This window comes from Phlebotomus papatasi, chromosome 3 (assembly GCF_024763615.1).
Source record: "Phlebotomus papatasi isolate M1 chromosome 3, Ppap_2.1, whole genome shotgun sequence".
NCBI lineage: Eukaryota > Metazoa > Arthropoda > Insecta > Diptera > Psychodidae > Phlebotomus > Phlebotomus papatasi.
Genome location: NC_077224.1, coordinates 12,634,009 through 12,651,968, shown reverse-complemented (window position 1 = coordinate 12,651,968; position 17,960 = coordinate 12,634,009). Strand labels below are relative to the sequence as shown.

The 17,960-nt window shown below is 30.2% G+C and overlaps 1 protein-coding gene across 1 annotated transcript in view; it reads left to right on the top strand.

Moving 5' to 3' along the window:
- LOC129807774 (protein stunted) overlaps window positions 1–17,960 on the top strand; it is a 351,397-nt gene that overhangs the window by 117,095 nt on the left and 216,342 nt on the right. The gene's annotated exons all lie outside the window — the stretch shown is intronic.

The window sequence follows — 17,960 nt, the reverse complement described above, 5'->3', positions numbered from 1 at the left end:
GGATATGAGTATTTTGTTGCAAACTTTTATTATTATTATTACCGAATGAAGAAAATGCAAGTGAACTACTCAATTCCGCACCAGAAGCTCAATTGCAGGTGAGAATATTCCAACCAAGACTCAAAAGTCTTTCGGTTTTGTGGAGAAAAAAATTGTGCGGGGATTTCTGTCTTGGAAAATATCACGAAGAAGGTGACGCGAATAGCACAAGATCAGATCGGCAAATGAACTGGTATCATGTGAGATTGTTGGTATTTCTACAAGGCAAAGAAGTGGTAATGCTGCACAGACCCGACCATAAAACTGGGTCAGCTGTTTTCAATTAAACCGCGTGGTGGTAGCCTTTAATCCCCCGGACCAACACCCAAATGGATAGAGTTTAGGATTCTTCACAAATTCTCTAATTACCCATTCCCTCTTGCGCGATTTAACGCAAAATTTCCCAAAAGTTCCATAACCATCCTCAATAAAAGTCATTCGCCACAATAATTGTTCTTGTCTTGCATCATACTGACCACAAAAAAGCGACACTTTTAATTTTTGCATGGATTTGTATAGGACAATAAATAAAATATTGCGCACTAAACTGGATTTTTGATGGGGTTATTTAGCAATAATTGCGGTTTATTTTCAACCCAGCCCCAATTGTGTTTAGTGTAGAAAATATTATGTTGTGCTTAGTGGCGCCGGAAGGTCAGATTATTCTAAAACTTTATCTAAAATACATGCAATTATTTGTGCAAACGGAATTTCATAATAGATCATTACAGTCCTTTTAATTTAAAACAATTTACCAAGATCAAGATCACGATAGCAAAGAATAAAATTGCAGCTTGAACAAATAATACAGTATTTTCATGTTAAAATTCCTCTAAAAATTGGCTAATTTTGCAATTTCAGAACTGAAAAATTTCTAATAGGAATTAATTTCCTCAAAAGTTTAATTTTTGTGTCTACTATTACATGCTTCGTGAAATATTTACACTTTTTCTCACATTCCAATAAACTTTTATGTAACTTTACAATGTTAATTGAGATGTAAAAGTAATCACAAGATATATCTATTCCGTGGTGTTTTGGAAAATAGTGTTTCTTAACAAAATTTTATGATTGTTTTGTTGCATTTCTTTGTTTTACAAATCATTTTTATTTATTTAAAACACACAAAACAGTGAAAACTGTTTTGGATAGATCTATTGATGAAAATCTAAGATCTGATACCTAGGCTTAAGACGTGTTTTGTATCCCTCTTGTACCTTTTCTATGCAAGACATTGAAAATTTATTTAAATAAATACAATTTAGAAAAAAATAGGAAATATGTTGCTAAAAAATATCAAGTTTCTGACATAAATTGTTTGATATTGTTAAATAATTTGTTTGAAATACTATAATTTTCTATTCTCTTAAATTATTTTAAAATTACATAAGTGAGATCTATAATAACAATTATTTTTTAAATTATAAATATTTTATTACAAAACAAATATTTAGGTTCGGAGTTAGCTTTTTATGATATTTTTTAATTTACAAGCACAACTATGAGTTTTTTCTAAATATGGGTATAAAAATTCTCGCGATTAACTTTAATAGAGAAAACATTAAACAAAATTGATATTTCCATTAGACTATATTTATTGCAGAATTTATTTAATTTCACATTTAAAAGCTTAAGGATTTGTCACCTTAAAAATTAAAAGCTTCAGACCAAATACAATTCAGAGCTTAAAGACAGATTTAATGACTTATAACTTAAAGATTAATCTCACAAAATTCAGAAGATAAATTGTAATGTTTTTATTAAATTTATTTTGCTATGACACTATCAATTAATGATTGTTCATAATAAGCCATGGTACATGGAATAAGTACGTAGAGATCAAACGTCTACAAATATCAATTACGGTTAAAGATATAATTGAAAAAAAAATACTACCAATATTTCTGTGTGAATTTTTGATTTTTAAACTTTTAGCTTCTATAAACTATTTAGCTATCTAAGATTTAGCTTCTATCAACGCATCAAATCTTCTCAACTCGAATTAAAAATTGCTGAGAAAAAAAGTCTTAGAATGATACAACAAACTTATTAATGAAAAAGAACTTGAAACCTCATCAAATCAGTTAGAGTACTGAATATATTTATGAACATATTTAACATAAATTATTTTTAAGTGTTCCTTTTATTTTAAAAAATCTACTGTTATTATGCATATTAATCGTAGCGAGACATTTTATTTTTACTACAATGTAGGGGAAAGTACTCTACCTTTGAACGTTCATGCCTTATAATGTGAATTTTCTCTTATTTTTTTTTCGGTACTAAAATATGTCGTTTGCAACTGATTAAAGTTTGTAAACGACAATTGATAAAGTAATCCGTAATATGTCCACCATTAAGACCTATCGTTAAATAGACATTAGCATAGGTAGGGGAAAGTGGTCTGCTTTTGAATGCGGCAGCCTTTGAATATTTCAATTTTTCTCTTATGTTTCAAAACAAAAACCCAATTCTCTAAACTATAGTTAATACAACTAACTATTTTCTATCGATTTCGATTAACAAAATAAAATTTTTGTTTTGGGAAGTAAGAGAAAAATTGAAACGTTCCAAGGCTGCCTCATTAAAAAGTAGACTACTTTCCCCTAACAATTATTTAGTATTTTTAGGATTAAAGCTTATTTAACACTAAACCTACCAAAACCGGTCAAATTCGCAGGGTTATAAACTTTTTAAAATGAACATTATATTTAGACAGCACACTCTCACTATCAAACTTTATAAATTTCTTAAAATATGCATGTTATATTTTTCATTGTATAAATTTTATTTTTTTCCTCTTTTCCAAGAAATAAATATTTATTGAGTATCCTACCTACTGCGGTCTGTTATTTGACAGAGCGTACTAGGAAAAACGACCAAAAAGGTCGGTAGGTTTAGGCTAGCTTCAGACCTGAGACTTAGCCATATGGCTTAACTCCCCTAATTCCTAATCAGGCATGATTTTTTAGAAAATTGTTGTTTAGGTTTGGTTTATAAGAGCAAATGATTCATTAGATTTTGAAAAATCAATAAAATTTCTTGTTATTTAGATATTTGAGACCTTCGGGAACTGGGCTAAACCTGCAGTCTGAAGCTGAAATTAGTGTGAAGGTTTTAAACTTAAGGTTTGTTATGATATGACTGAGTAGTCTTGCATAAATTATTAATCCGACGTCGAGTTTCTGAGAAAGAAATTATAATGAAAATGGTCCTCATTTTGTGTAAGCACTACTTGAAGGAGGGGTGCAGGCAGGAGCTTATATGGATAGATAATAAGCTGAAACCGTACACTGACATTCCGAATTTCATGAAGATTCCTTTAGCTGATCTTAAGTAATTCGATATCAATGAAGTATTTCTATGAAAGGTTAAAGACACTTTTAGAAGGACTCACGGTGAATATCGTAATGAGTTTCGGCAATTTTTCATCTTGTACCATTACCTAATGCGTCTACTCCCATATGTGGACAGCTTTCATTTTTGCCCATTGTTCTATGATCTTAATCTAGCTCATATTTTATGCTTAAAAAATGTCCTTATTTATTCAGAAAGCTTACGATATGAACAACCCCAGAAAATAACAAAGACTTCTTCAGACTTGATAATTAACCATATCGGGTTCCGGTCAAAATCCCGAACGCCAAAATCCCGAAAGCCAAAATCCCAAACGCCAAAATCCCGAAAGCCAAAATCCCGAACGCCAAAATCCCGAAAACCAAAATCCCAAATTCTTAAAAGTGTCATAGCTACTCCCACGATTGTACCCGCGCTTTCTGGAGGTAAAGGGAAATTTTCTGTGTCAGGAAATTATTCTAAACATTTTCCTCCATATAATTTCATCTCTTTCAGGATTTTGAAAATTCGAGATTTTGGCTTTCGGGATTTTGGTCTTTCGGGATTTTGGCGTTCGGGATTTTGGCTGCCACTGACCATAACACACTTTTGCGATTTTTTAAAATTTGTTCTTTATTATGATCTTTTTTTCATTATCTGAGTTGTTTTAGCGTATATTAAACAAAAATTCTCCAATTTTACTAATCGTTTTAAGAAAATTTTAAAACTCCACTTGTACATCGAACAAGGGTTTAGAAATCTGAAATTACGGATAATTTTCAATCTCTTCAACGTAAGCTTTTTGAGATTAAACTGGATTCTGAAAATTCACTAAATACCCTATCCAATTCTGTAATAATTGAAAATTTAAAAAATCTTCAATATGCCTCTCAAATTGCGGAAGTGCGATATGGTTTAGCGTCTTTGCTGCTTTCAAAATAAGCAAGATTGTCAGGAAGATTTTAAGTAGAACTTAGAATAATCGCTCTCCTTGCTATTTTATAATTATAAAATTCCTTGAGCTCTTTCTTCCTAAGAAACCTAAGATATTTTGAAACAACCCGTATAAAAGTTAAAAGTAGTCGTAACCTGGTATTATTTACCATCCTATAATTCCCACCTAAGTTTCGACTTCAAATTTCCAAACACCGTAACTCTTTAAAGGGTCTTTACAAGATGATAAATATTTTACAGTGTTATACATTTTAGAGCTTATCTAAGCCAACATTTTGTCCATAAATATACGAAAATACTGTTGAAATATTCCTATAAACAGTTTGTCAAGGTCAAAGTTTGAAAAGGCTCTAGAGAGCGTACCTGTCAACCGAATGGTGTGATGTTTGGGCTTTTTGGAAAGGTCTTGGAATTTCTGATAAGCCCATACCGATTCTAATGGGGTTTAAACCGGTAATGAACCTATTCATAACCGGTGGCAAATTTTTATACGAAACCGATGAGCAATATACTCTTCTTCTTCTTTTCATTCTAATTACTCTTAAGCTTAAGAATCGCTAGGAGCTTAAGATGTAAGCTTTAAGAATCGGTAAAAATTGTTTAAGAATCAGTTAACGGTAAACGATGAAGATTACTTTTGAAGTATTCGTATCTAATTTACGAGTTCGATCATTCCGCAAAGCATGAGGATCTATATGTCACCGTTTTTTTTTACTTTATTTCAAAACTCAGTACGGGAGACAGGGGCAGAATTAGTCAAGGGTAGAATTAGACAGTGCGGTGTTATAGTTCCCCTTAGAAAGAATATGGGCACTCAATGGGTCAAGTGGTAGTGCACTTGCTCTATGATGCAAGTGTCCCAGGTCCAATCCCCTTTAGGTCACCAGGAATTTTTCTGGCATTAAAGTTGTTCGGATTGTATCCAGTGAGCTTCACTGCACTAGATTCCACGGGTCATGTGCCAGCATTATTATTAGAAAGAATATTGAGCAAACTACTATTTATTCAGAGTAATTAGCTCCCTCCCAATCTATTTAAATATTTATCAATATGATGCAATCATGTTATACACAAATTAGATGCAATGAAAAATTTCATTAGCTGACTAAATCTACCCCAGTCTCCCCTAATTAATATATTAGCTATTAAATATATATTTTCTTTAATATCTGGGCCATTTTACGAAAACTTTGTTAATTATCTAATGGATAGAGAGTGTCACTTGTGCAAAATCCAAGAAGCAACAAGTGCAACTATTCTTGTAACAAATTTTTTCCCATATTTTTCCAAACTTGAAGAGTGGCAAAACCCCTCCGAAAAACTTAAGTTCCAAGAATAAAGGAGAAGAAGCCAAATGTTAAATCCATGTGAGCTGAGCATTCTCATTATTAATAAATGGATATTTTTGTGCTGTATCTTCAAAATTTTAATTGTTTTCTAGAATCACTGCCACAAGTTTATTTTTTGTTACAAGATGTCAGCGCCACTAGCGGGTGAAAATTGCCGCTAGTGGCGCTGTCAACTCTTCTCAAATTATGTTCTATTTGAAAATGGCATTGCTTAATTCCTAATAAAGGTTTCTGTTTCTAACTACACAACTTTAAACAAATTTTCAAATAAATTTCATTCATATGAATGATCAGTATATGTTGATGTTTATACAGTAGAGTCTCGCTATAGTCCATATTTGCTTTCAAATTTGACACTTGGGTCGCACTATAGTCCATGTAATTTTTTAAAATTATCAACGGACTTTTAGTATTGAAATTGTTCGACGGCTTCCACTTTCTTTGCGATTGTGGTACTTGTCTTTGCTCTCTTCATTGTGGATCACAATTATCACAACTACTTAATAAAGTTTGCCAAAAATATTAAAATAATTATGAATTTCGCATACTAAAAAACATAACCTAACTTAAAATCAGTCTTTTGAAATCAACGGTCGATAAATTGTGGACTATAGAGCGATGGCCTATAGCGAGACTCTACTGTATTATATTTCCGTTATCTATTGAGTTATTAATTGTTTACTATGTATTGTAGTATTTTTTTGCTTATTAGAATGTCGGTTAAAATACTGCCGAATCAAGTGTTTAAGCGGTATAATTCCTTATTATCACAAACTTAAGCAAACACGGTATATTTTTTGAATTTTAAATTATATTTCCAAAGCAAATTTTAGCAATATTCCATGTAAAAATTGCGCATTAATTTTACATTGACCCGAGAGAAGCATGATAAATTGACTGTGTAGTTTCCAAACTTGATGTCTCAGACAATTTCCAATTTTCTGCCATTTGAGCTTTAACTTGATGAGTGTTTCTCTTTCACAGATCAACAAAAGACAACAACAAAAGCTCACCACCCTCGGATCTTGCAATGCTAAACAAGTCGATGAGCAACATAAAATATTATTTTGATATTTAATGATAGTCTGGCATGCAACAATTGCTGAAAGAGCTGGTAAAGTCTAACATCAGACAATTAAACAGTTTATTTTGAGGAAGTGAAAGAGACGACATGAGCACGTTTTCTATTATACAATTTTTCCATTGAATTTCCTCCTTATGCGTTTTCCTCTTTGGATCGTCTTTTATCTCGGCATTTTGAGAAATCAATTTTTTGGATTTTCCAAAGACATTGGAGGTATTGCAATAATAATCTTTTGTGTGATCTTTGGCTCATTTTTTATGCATTTTGACATGTCGCGCTTTTACTTTGCCTTGACCTCCTTGTATTTCGTTCACTCACCATAAACTGGTTCAGAAACACTGACGATGGCTTAAGGAGGCAAATCACTTGGTAATGTGCCTTTTTTTTCTTCTTGGACACATCGAGGGGCACTTAGCACCCATGAGACTATTGCTAATGCAGAAGAGTTGCACCTTAGCAAAAAAGAAGGTGCTGAGGCAGATGACCTGCCAGGTTGGAAGGTGCAATTGAGCTGTAAATGTTGCGAAATCTAACATTTTCCACTGGGAATGCCTAACGCCAAGAGACACCGCAAAATTGTGCAATATTAGTGCTCAATCGTGGCTGAAAATCTTTCACTAATTACTTTACTTTGCTCTTGCACACGCGTATGTCGTATATAATTATGACGGGGTCGGGTGTCAGGAAGGGAACACACGCAGCAACATAGTTAAGTTAAGAATGAGCTCCAAGAAGTGGCATAAAAGTGGTTTGTTGAGTGCAAAAATGTCACAGAAAATAAGAGTGCAAAAGTGAATGCACTATAAGAACGCCCTCATGAGACACTCTGAATCATTTTAAAAACTGAACAAGAATTTCTCAATAATACCCACAGAACGGACATAATTAAAATGACCCACGAATTGCACAATAACAAGGGGTGTTATACCTTTATTGACTTTTTGGGTAAAGCCCGTAATTTGCTGAATTTATTTGCACAAATAGTGTCTCGAGAGAAAAAGTAAGGCATTAAAGTTTTACGGGGAAGTTGATGCAAACTTTCGGAAATATTCATGAAAAAAAAGCCAAATATTCATTGTTTTTGCACAATTCGCTGCTCGTCATAAAATTTGTAATTTCTTCTGTAATACTTTCGTCTGATGAAAGTAAAAGTTGTTGACCTCATCTCATTTTTTTCGTGCTGGTCATCAATCACAGTTGATGAATAAAATGCTAATTCAACGAAATAAATTGACCAAGTTTGCAGATGTTCCGTAGACCTGTTATTACATTTTAGGATTCCAAAAAAACAATTAATAAATTACTCTAATTATACAATAAAGAAAAATAAACAAGTCGAGGTGTATTAAATTTATATAAAAGAAATATTCAAGATACAGGAAAGACACTTAGTTAACCCTTTAAGGACGATTGGAACACCGGTGTCCCATAAAGAAAATAATTTTTCCTGACTACCTAAAGTTATTTTTTTCTAATGTCTGTACATAATTGTTAAGTAGAAGGTTGAAGGACTCTAGAATATTTTTTGCAAGTCTCTAGCTATTTGCTAATGTAGTAAATATTTAAGCTCAAAAATGGCGAATTTTTAAATTCTCAAATTCATAATTAATTTTATTTATTTTTTTTACTTCCAATTTTTTTTTAAGCAAAACCCTTTTGGCAATAAAAACTACAATACTCATACGTAATATTTTTCAATAAAGCGAAAAAATATTATTCACTGGTATTGTCAGAAAAATTACTTAAATTTTTGTGCTATTTTTGTCCCTATCGTACATAGAAGCACAAAATATACCGAATCAGACTCTGTTGGACTTTCCAAGGTTAGCTGTAAGACTTATCTTTGATTATATTATATTTCTCAGTTTAATTTTTATTGTTGATTTTCAGTCCGTAAAAAGTGTCTCGTTGTTAAAGGGTTAAATCGTGGGTTGGCGCATAGTTATCTTTAATTTAATTAATAATTTAGGTCGAATAAAAAATTGATTTTAAATTGATTTTTACTCAATCAGTAAATTCTTTTACCACAAGAACGCACTTCTGAATCAGGAACTGTATTTTTTTTCAAATGACTTATCGCATCACAATAGTTTTCAAAAAATTCATTATATACAAATGAAAAGCAGAAAGCTCAGTTAGTAATCCTACAGACGATTTACCATCCGTTTTTAGAACAAACGATTAGAGGAATTAACTTCTAATTATCAGTGACCCCCATTAAACACATTATCCAAAAACATTTTTTCTCCAAATCTGAGTTTTGGTTTATTTCGGAAATAGCCATAATGATTTTTTTAACTTTACGATACGTTTTAATAATAGTCCATGTAAACTTTTCGTCCACATAATGCCTACGATCGGAAAATTCAAAATTTTGAGTTTTCCAAGGCCAAAGTTTAACCCTCTAACCCCCTTTGTGTGGCAGGTCAGAGAAAAAGCAACAAAAAATATTAGTGCTAAAAAATTCATTTCCAATTTCCATAAAAATACTGATTTAAAGTTATCTGACTAAAATAAATTTATTTTTTACTGAAAGATATGTCATTCTACTTTGTATATTTTATTTAAAATTTTGAAAAAACCAAAAATGGGAATTTTAGAAGCAAAAAGAGTTTCAAAAATTTTTTATATTTTCTCACCTAGCGCCCAAAACTAAAAGAGACAATGAAGAATGGATGGTTTTTTCGACTTTATTGGACCATAATTATCCTAGAAAACATTGTTTTAGAACGTTTTTTCGCATATTAAAGAAAACACCGTTAGAGGGTTAAAAATGATCTTTGTAAATCATGTTTTGCCAAATAAAAGTGGAATAGCGGTCATATGAGCATATTTTGCATAATTTAAAGAAATACATTGGTCATTAAGCCTAGTACAATAAAGTCAAAAAAGTCATTTAGAAAAATAAATTATTTTTAGTATTACATATGGATTATTTTTAAGTGCGATTCCTTCAAATCAAACCCATTTTCATTTCCACTAAACAATTTTTTCAGTTAACCAATATATATATTTCTCAACAAAGTATAAAATAACATTATTCAATCTGTTCAAAATACTAAATCGTATAAGAAGAAATAACATGTATTATACTAGACGTAGTTAAAAAAAATTGGAGAACCTTAATAGCAAGTAGGGTTTGAGCTCATAATTTGGGACAGTTTCTAAATTTGGACACTTTGAGGGTAAAATTGGACACTATAAATAAATTGATTAAAATTATGGATTTTTATTGCAATATTTGATGAATAATAAATTCTATCTAAATATTTGTTCTTTTTAGAAGATTTTAACACTAAATACGTTAAATTTTGAATATGATTTGAGTTAAAATTGCTTTGTTGAAAATTCAGTGTAAGCAATTGCTTACGAGAAATATGACAGAACTTTGTGTTTACTTATGTCTTATTTAGCTGTGGTGAAGTACTAACAATTTTCCTACACTGTTTTTAAGTGATATTATTAAATATTCGTTGAATATTCTGTTGATTCACATTTATAGTGACTTGTTGATTTGACCTGAAGTGAGATTTGCCTTGTGAATATGCTGATACTCCTTATTTTGGACAGGTGTTTTTCTCACGAAATTTCGTGAAGTTTTAGCTTTTGTGATGACTAGGTTGGATAAGTGCCTGGAGAAACAAAGGAGCATCATCTTTACAAAGGAGATGTAGTTAGAAAAGCCTTAAAAGGCTTCCGGAAAGGCCAGAGAATGCGCGAATCCGAGCGTACTTGAAGTACCGAAGTCAACTCACTTTAATGAATGATATGGAAAGTTTCCGGGCTTCTTGTGACATTCTACGGTTCCTTTGAACAGGAAGATGACTTGGTAAGATCGGTTCATGAAATGAAGAACAATGGACAACCAGTTGAGGCGGATCAGCTGTCCAAATTTACAACCGAGTTGTCCAAATTAATAACCAAGTTGTCTAAATTTGAGTCAAATTCACTTCTGCATATCAATTAATTTTTACATGTATTAAGACTAATTTTAGTAAAACAAGGTTCTATAAACAGCTTGCCAAATTTCTAAACAACCCTTCTGAAAAGAGAGTAATAAAAAAAACTCAATTATTATTGAAAATATCGCACTTCAAACTCAGTACATTGATGCTTATAAGCACCCTGTCCAAAATTATGAACCCTTACCCTATAGTGAAATAGAATAAAGTTCATGCCGATCCTAGACTAGTAAAACTAAATTTCAATTGTTTGCTATTAAATATAAAATATAAATATTAGAAAAAATTTGGATCTTATGAAAATTATTTATTTTTATATAGTATATCCGCAATAATTTCAGTGAATTTCACTAGTTCTAAAAGGCTTCAGTAATATAAAAAAGTCTTCTGAAAAATTCTAAATTTTGATAATAATTTTTTTAAATATTGAAATACTACTGATAAAGAGATACAGATTGAAACCAAATTCTTCTCCTCATTCATTACGACTACGACGTTTCAGAGCTTTTTGTCGCCCTTCCCTCTAATTTATTTATCTGAATCTATCTACGGACCGAACATCAATAGTTAAATTTTAAAAATTACTAATTCTTTTTATTTATTTTTTTTAACATTTCATTATTAATAGTTGATTAATTAAAAATTTCGATATTATAATATATTACAATTACTGAACCTTCCAAAAAAATACTAGATCTCGTAAAGTAACTCAATACTAGATCTAATTAAAATTAGTCGGAATTTTGCTAATAAAATTTAGCAAAAACTAGAAAAATCTAAATTAATATTCTGAAAATTATTGCAACTATCAAAAATTATAAGATTTAAAAAATATTGCTAATAACCCTTTAAGGACGAAAGGGTAAAAATTGGGGGTCCGAAAAAAACATTTTCTATTTAATTATAAGTACTTCTTTAATACTCTATTTAATTTTATCAAATAAATTCTTAATAATTTATTTCATTATTTAAATTTTTATTATTTATTTATTTTGTTTTATTTTTAAATTTGATTATTTAATTAAATATTAAAAAATAAATTAAATAAATTCTTAAAAATTAATGCTCTATTTAATTATATCAAATAAATTCTGAACTTAAAGATTGCTGAAAAAAGTTTGTCTTCAAAGGTATAGAAGAGCTATCTTCATTATAATCAAAAGCTTTTCTAAGTCGAATAACAATTAGAATAGTTTCTAATAAATGTCCCTTTGATTAAAAGTTTTGAAATCGTTGAAATTCCCAATGAAGTGAAACAATACTCCTTCCATGTTGAACTTGTTCCATCATTTAAAACTGCAAGATTGACTCATTTTCAATTTTTTATGATGCTTTTGGTAGTGAAATGCACAATTGCTCCACATAAGAGAAAAGATAATGATTTATTATTCATAAATTTAAATATTTCTATAGCATATTGTTTTGCAAAAAAAAACCTTGGATCTTGAAGGAAAATTCCACCACAATCATTAAAAATTGATATATAAAATTTTTACAAGAGAATTCCAAAGCAATACCTTCAATGAAAAATTATTGGATCGTAATTTTTCAACAATAGTGTTATGAGTACTTAATATTTTTATGGATCGCACAATGCATCAGTCATAAACCGTTTGTTGAACACCCAAAATTACCCAAATTAATCAATTTTCAAATCGAAACGACAATATCCGAGACTCAATCACAGTATCACCCGGCGTCTCCACTTGTCACCAAACCAGGCGGCCCCACTTGCTCGAACCGGAGGATTTTTCAGTATCCAACATTGACATTATTACTGTTAATATGCCGTATTTGGACGGCTTTATGTAATGTTTGTGAAGATGACTTGACACCATCTCGTTGCGATTTTATGATCGTGGAAAAAAATGGTAGAAATATTACTATGGGCTTTTTGTCACAATCTTTAATGCACTCAAAATCTTGCGTCCTCGTTCAAAATGTAAAAAGACACCGGCATGGAATATTATTGTGGTTTAATTTGAAAGAGTACAACGTTTTGTCTCAGAAACTGCTAAAAACATCAATGGGACATCCTTGAGTAAGACACGAAATAATTTTTTTGTGTGTTTCTAACACCTTCAAAGAGAGAGGTGTAATATCAACTAAATGATCCATTGCTGCGAAAGATTCCAATTGATGGTTTTAGTGTCTGTGATTTGTGGATAAATGGTAAAATAATTCGCGAGAAATGTGTCATAATTTCACAAATTAGTGAAATTCGTCACGTTTTATGGTGAATTGCTCTGGGTATTAGAAGGGGTATTTAGTTGAGGAATTAAAATACTTCAGTATTTGGACAATAAGATTCGGAATAAAAAATTTTTCAATTGCGGAATCATTAATTCCCTACATTGAGAATCAGCTTAAATTTTCAAATGTATTGCACTGTGATTTGGGAATGAGATCTCTGTAAATGAAGCACTCTTTTTATTTTATTACTTTAATTCTAAAATGGAGCATTACAAAAAACACATACAATTCATTAAGTGCACAGAATACAAAACCAAATACCAAAGTCTTAAAAGTGTATCAATAATAAAATAGAGCAATACGTAGTCTTCTAATTTTAACATAAAATACCCTATTAACTACAACAAAATTTTAAAATAATAAAAATTAATTGGAAATGCATAAAAAATATATTATAAATCTTTCATAAAATTAAAAAATTATAAGAAGAATCATTTAAGCAGAACTTTCCCATTTTTTTAACTACTTCTTTATCAGTTTTTTCATATTGTCTACCAGATTAATTGGACTTTTCCTCTGAATTTTAATTTATTCTAAATCTAAAAAATTTTATAGTATTTTTATTTTGCAGTATTATTTGACATATTCTTTCCAGAAAATAATTAAATAAAAGAAAATAAAAGCAATTAACAATTTTTGGTAAAATAAATAATAGTGTCAAATACACTTTCGGTTACTGATTGAAAAAAAATATTTATAAGGAAGTTTGTAGATTGGAAATTTTGTTTTCTGGAAAATAAAAGTATTATTGCGAGTTTGAGGACTTGAATAAATGGAGGTTGCTCTACAAAGTCCAAGTTGTTACCTAACAGAAATTGGAATCAGATGTCTTTTTCTTACTCAGATCCAAATAAAAACGTTTAAATATCAATTTTAAAAACCAGTACTTCTGGTTACAAAATTTGATATAACTTGGTAACTTTTAAGATCTTCTAGATGACCAAGATGAGTTTTCGTTCTACCTGCAAAAATTCCTATTTTCTTTGCCTGAGAATTTGTGTAATAAAAATGAACTGGAAATTTTAAAAATATGATAAAAATTTAACCGTAAATAAAATATTAAAAATCCATACAGTTTATAACCAATCAGTTTATACTCTTTTCATTTTCGTCAACATTTTAAAATTTCAAATTATAACCTTATCAAAACAGTGTAAAGACTTTACTATCAATATTAATTATTTATCCATATTTTTGCTAAGAAAAAACATAACGTATTAAACCATAAAACCAATAAATGATCAAAAAATTCAGATTGTAAATAATAATTCCCAATTTTGCTGATCGTTAGACTAAATTATTTATTTTTTTCTCAATGAAATGTACTTCCATCCAATAAAATTTAGCGAAATACATAAAATCCATTTATCCAAAAATATTGGGTAAACATTTGGATCATGGGTTGAGCATAAATTAACCATAATTCAATCTGCAAATTTAGTCATTTGGTCAATTAAAATGGAAGGATAATTCTGACCAGGACTCTATCAAAACAATTCAATTTAGTATAATCAAACATTACCAGAATATTTTCGTAAAGATCATAAAACATTACTCCTTTTCGGCCTAGGTTAAGTCTATTGTTCAAGGTGTTCTTATTTCCAAATTATCATGTTATTAGAGGAAAGTACTTTCCCCTCGAACGTTCATGCCTTCGAATAATGCGAATTTTTTTTAGTTTTCCTAAGAGACTTACATATTTTTATTAAATATTAGTTGGCTTATCATCAATTGTTGATAATTCCATGATAACTTAGTGTAAATCTCTTACGAAAAACAAAAGAAATTCACATTATTCGAAGGCATGAACGTTCGAAGGGAGAGCACTTTCCCCTAATTAGTATAAAAGAATTAAATTATTCGCTAATCGTTCAAATTTTGCAAAATTTCAAGGCTATAAATCTAGAAACGTGTAGCAAATTTTCATACTTATGGCCGTACTTCATACTCAGGGAGTTCATGGGAGGGGGAGTATCAAGCTTACTAAAATAATGAGGCTATTTCTCACTTTAGCGTATAAAAATTTTGTAGATATTGCATAGCTACTGAAACAATTTTTCTCTTAATTTTTGTATAATTTAAGCTAGGATTATGAATAAAACATTCTTAGATATCTTTAAGTGCACTATTTCGAAATAATCTGAATGATAAGTCTATAGGGTAAAGTGATATAATTTGGAATTAGTGTTACAAGTTTGACAATTCGCCGGTACATGTTGGACATGGCTTTTTTCTTGATAAATATAGTACAAAGTTTGTTTTTAAGCACAAGGAACCAAATTATAAAACTAAAGCATTAAGAATATACAAATAAAAATGAAGTACTAAATTTATCAATACAAAAAGCCCTGTCCAAATTGTACCATTGTCCAACTAGTTCCACTGTCCAACTTGTACCACTATACCCTACTCTTTAGAAAAAACTTGCCATTTGGTTTCAGTGTCTCTATGTAAAAATCTAAAAATGTATCGAAAAAACAGTAAATGTCGATAAACTATTATTAATATATGTAATTATTTTACGAAAACTGCCATTAAATTAATAAAAATATATTATAATATATTAAAATATACGTTAAAAATATTTAGTGAAAAATAAAAAAAATTAATACACAGGATAAAATATTTTTGAGAAAGGGTAGTTAACTTTTTATAATTAAATTCTACACAGAGAAAAATAGTTGATAATTGAGTTGATAAAAAAGTTGATTTTTCATATAAAATTAATCACCAAGTTAATATATCGAATCCTATGTAAAGTTGGTCAAATGTTGATTGATTTTATCAACTGTTGGTTTTTCGATATTTTTTCCGATATTATCAACAGATCAATCGACCTTTATCAACTTTTGACCAACTTTACATAGGATCACGTTTTAATCAACAGTTGATTAAAAGTTGATCAAAGGTTGATCAACTTTTAATCGATCAACAGTTGATCAAAAGTTGATCAAAAATTGATCAACTGTTAGTCGATCAACAGTTGATCAAAAGTTGATCAAAGTTGATCATCTATTAGTCGATCAAAAATTGATCAACTTTTGATCAACTTTTGATCAACTGTCAATCTTCGCATCATCTGAGTAATATTGTAATACTTTACATTAATCGTTCCATTGATTGGAGTGCTGAACCAAGCTTTGGCGCCAAATGATGTTCTTGACGAAATTGACCAATCGAGATATCTGTAAATATACTATATTTCATGACAACAAGTCTTGTTGCGTCGTATTTGCACTGTCAGTATATAAATTATTCATTCAAATTCTATCTCGCCTGAATTATAGCTGTTAACTGTAACAAAATTGATCAACTGTTGATCAAATTTTGATCAACTGTTGATCAAATGTTGATGCCATTAAAAATAAACAATTTTATCAAATATCAGATAACAAAGGAATCCATCGACTCATTAAATTCAGATTGGCCTCATATTAACAACATAGATTCGGATAGGCATAATAGGGAACGTCATACTCAAAAAGTGCTACATTAAATTTTCCTTTAAAGTTTAAGATAAAGCACTTTTAATTATTTCATTGTAAAAGTAGCTGAGCGGAATAAAATAACAATAATTACGCTATGCAACAAATTGACTATTGTTTTTCTGTCTCAGAGGTCTCACATGGCACGTTTGATAAGAGTTGAGTCCCCTGATTAAGAATCTGGTTTTAGTTTTGCTCTATCACGTCTCAATTTTTTTAATTACTACTTTTATATTTTTTCTGCTTTGCCTTAGATTATTTGTTACATCTCAGGTTCTGCTGAACAGAACTTAAAAGGCGTAGGTTCGTTGGAAAGGTCATTAGTTGTGCTTCAATTTTGATTATTACACAAAACTTTGTAAAACCACTCCTCCCAGGGTGTAAAATTAGAGTTTCTCTAAAAATTACCACAAAAATAATGGTCTTAAAGTGAGGTTTTAAAAATTTGAATAAAATAAAATAAACAAAATATTAAAAAAATCATTAACACCAGGAGATAGGCAACACTTAGAACTACAAATGGCTCCAAATGTATGTAAAGTTTGAGGCCCCTATCTCTCATAGTTTCCGAGATAATCGACTTTAAATATTTTCAGACACTTTTATGCATTTCTCGTCCAATTTTCTTAATTTTCCAATGAAATTTTGCACATATCAATCCTGAAAGAGGCTCTAAATAGATGTAAAGTTTGAGGCCTTTATCTCTCATAGTTTTCGAGATAATCAACTTTAAAGATTTTGAGACACTTTTATGCATTTCTCATCCAATTTTCTTAATTTTCAAGTGAAATTTTGCACATATCAAGCCTGAAAGAGGCTCCAAACGGATGTAAAGTTAGAGACCTCTATCTCTCATAGTTTCCGAGATAATCGACTTTAAAGATTTTCAGACACTTATGCATTTCTCGTCCACTTTTCTTAATTTTCCAGTGAAATTTTGCACATATCAAGCCTGAAAGAGGCTCTAAACGGATGTAAAGTTAGAGACCTCTATCTCTCATAGTTTCCCAGATAATCGACTTTAAAGATTTTCAGACACTTTTATGCATTTCTCATCCAATTTTCTTAATTTTCAAGTGAAATTTTGCACATATCAAGCCTGAAGGAGGCTTCAAACGGATGTAAAGTTTGAGGCCTCAATTTCTTATAGTTTCCGAGATAATCGACTTTAAAGATTTTCAGACACTTTTATGGATTTCTCATTAAGTTTTCCTCTTTAATGACGATAATAAGTTATATACGTTTAAGAATTATTAATGGAAATTTGCATTATTTATGTATAAATATCGTTCGAGTTTGCTACAATCCAAATTTGAAATGAAGGAATCGCACCTCTATAAGCTGATCTAAGCTTATCACTGTCTTTTGTGATGCTACCATGCAGTGACTCTTAACCGTTAGAGGGTTAAAAATCGATAACATGGTGATTTTTATATGCTATTTTAATTACTTAGATGTTATTTCATTACTTGGAAATTTGTATAAAGCTTAAACTTAC